The following is a 2,845-nucleotide window of genomic DNA, read 5'->3' as shown; positions in this document are numbered from 1 at the left end:
ACCTGAGCTCCAGACAAGCCTTACAGTCTTCGAATCCTTGGACAAAGGTGGTGGCAAAGGCATCCACAAGCACCTCCTTGAAGTCCGACGAGGCCTTATACTCCTCAATGCAATGGAATTTGGCCTCGATGATGGGCCCACAGCATGATGGGCCCGCACGTAGAAGGTGAAGCACTCCTACTTGCCCCAGTCGGACATCTTGATGGCTGGGGAAAGGTGGGGCTTGGCTTGGAAGGAAGGGTCTGAAGTGAGCCCCTTTCACCTTCTTTGATGAAGGCTCTCCAGGGCGCACCGCCATCTTCTTTTTATTAGCATCCTTCACAATCCACTGTGATAACTCCATTACTATAAAGCGACAAGTAAAAGGAATATTCTCTGACAAATACGCTTGGCAAAGGGATTTATTTATACATGACCCAAGTGACGCATGTCCCATCTTCGAACAATCAGGCCACACCACTTGTCCGATTTTGAGATGCCAAGCATTGTAGCCCATAACAATGCCTTTATCCATTTGAAGTCTAGAGGAAACAGTCTCTGAAGACACTTTGAAACCCACCACAATCTACCATGTGGCGAGTTGGGGTGGGCCTAAGGTGACTCCCAAATCAATTTCCTTAGAAACCTCTACTTTCTTCTTAAATGTAGCCAAAGTTATGAGGCAGCATATAGATAAAGATAGAAAAATCTCAGCAACCTGATCCCCTAGGGACATCTTGTTCCCAACTAAGGCTGCCAGATCGAAGCCCTTGGAGATGCCTAGGAAGGTCAAGCCAATGTCTTGAAATTCAGGCTGACCACAATGATCTACCTAGAGGTCGTTGACCCAGATTCGTTCACTGGGTCAGACTGGGGAGGTCCATTACTTCCTTCACTCGAACCGACCACTTTGGACTTAAAAATAGGAAGGCGAGTGTTGTGGGGTCTTGCCACCTTAACCTCGGGCCTGATCTCTAGAGTAGCAAATAAAACCTTGACGACAAATCCGGCAGCTCGAACGAGCCCTGATCATGATTGAACCACACATTGACCGCCTACCCTTATCTCCAGCGATCCACATGATGGGATGTCAAGTTCCATCGACGCATTTGAAATGATTAGCAGAGACCCCCTGCGGTCCCATCAAATATATCACTTGATGTCAAATCAAGCCACTTCTAAGAATAGTTGGCTGCGCATCGGATATGGCCTTATCAAATCATGCCAATCCGAAATAGTACACCAGGAGAAGCCAAAAATGACCTCTCATGACTTTTTCTTCACAATTCCTCTATAAAAGAGAAAGGGGGACCCCCAAAAAAGAGTAGCACACCTTTCACACACTCTCCTCATCTAGTCTAGATATCTGATTTGAGTATCAGAGTATTTTCGCTAGAATTTAATCTAACTGGAGACTTATTTTGCAGATCCGATCACCGTTGACTCTGTCGAACGCCGCTATGCTCTAGCCACTCCAATCCAAATCGAAAATCTGCTGCAATAATCACTATGTGGTAAACCAACGAGATGCTGGCATTTCGGAGCCTTCCAATCGGTAGATCAAGTTGTAGATGGCAACACTAACATTTTTAGACCTCATAAAATGTTACTAAGTTTCAAACTTTGGTGCTTCACGTAGAAAAAGAAAAGAAATAGCTTTACCATATTTTCGCACTTTCTTACTAACACTTACATGAGATGACTTCATCCTTGAGACAGTAGGAATCCATAATCCGTGCTTATCATCTGGACTAAAAGAGGAAGGAAAAATGTGACCTCCAATAAAGCAAATTCTGGGTTTGATGCACCTAACAACAAGTGTCCAGATTGTGCATTTGGATTTTATGAGGAAGTGCCTTAACAGATGTACCAGCAGCAAAAGTTTCGTGTATTTCAAATGGGTGGAAGCATGGTAAAGATGGCGTTGTGTGACGAGGTTAGGTTGCTCAAAAATATGTTATAGGTATCTTAATCCTCACACAATAACCGCAGGGTGGTGGCGCAGTTGGCTAGCGCGTAGGTCTCATAGCTTGTTGAGTTATCGTGAGGTCTAGAGTTCGAGCCTCTCTCACCCAAATAACAAACACGCTCACAGAGCGATGAGGACGACCGCGCTTGAGTGATGCTGGGGCATCGCAACCGTCTGATCATCGGACGACGACAGCGCTCCTGAGCTCTTTCCAATTATTTTATTAATTAATTTCTTCCCTAGCTGGTATTACTTTTAACACTCTTATGTCAGCCTTTTTTATGTTAATTCCGAAAAAAAAAATAAACGTGTTAAATGTAAGCATTTGGTAAAGAATAAAAAATGAAACAAGTATTCCTCTCATTAAATCGATATTATTTTTAGGTTGGATTTGGTTGCTCAACTTTGACATTGATGAGATGAGCTTATGGACAAAAAATTGTGCCTGGAATGGCATATTGCTGGGCATACCTGGCATGCCTAAAAATTAGGTAAAAATTTGCAGTAAACTCTCAAGTGCATGTAGTCTGCTTCACTCTTAAACCTTTTAACTACATGTGGAGTTGTTTGGTTTGTAACTATAATTGGAATGAGAATCAAAATGGCCATATCTTTTGATATATTTAATTCGCACTCAGAATTTAGATGTTCAAGCATATTTTATACCAAAATCTCTAATGTTTAAAAATATATTTCAAATTTTTAAATTATCATAATCAATATAAACTATCATCCCAATGTCTCTAATGTCTATCCATCTACATTCATATCTGATTTTATATGTCATAATTTATCCATTTATGCTCTGATACCATATAATTTATCCTTAATATTCAAAAGTATATTTCAAGCTTATTTAAATTAAATAAATATTTTCAAGTATTTACATATATATAT

General features: G+C 41.0%; 1 non-coding gene across 1 annotated transcript; it reads left to right on the top strand.

Annotated features, from left to right (window-relative positions):
* The first annotated feature begins 2,073 nt into the window (after window positions 1–2,073).
* Window positions 2,074–2,156, top strand: LOC114913068 (small nucleolar RNA snoR114). The gene has a single exon (XR_003799102.1). It is a non-coding gene; the product is annotated as a small nucleolar RNA snoR114 (small nucleolar RNA).
* Window positions 2,157–2,845: the final 689 nt, after the last annotated feature.

Source organism: Elaeis guineensis, chromosome 2 (assembly GCF_000442705.2).
Source record: "Elaeis guineensis isolate ETL-2024a chromosome 2, EG11, whole genome shotgun sequence".
Lineage (NCBI taxonomy): Eukaryota > Viridiplantae > Streptophyta > Magnoliopsida > Arecales > Arecaceae > Elaeis > Elaeis guineensis.
Note: the sequence above shows the minus strand (reverse complement) of the source record. Positions and strands in the feature narration are given on the sequence as shown.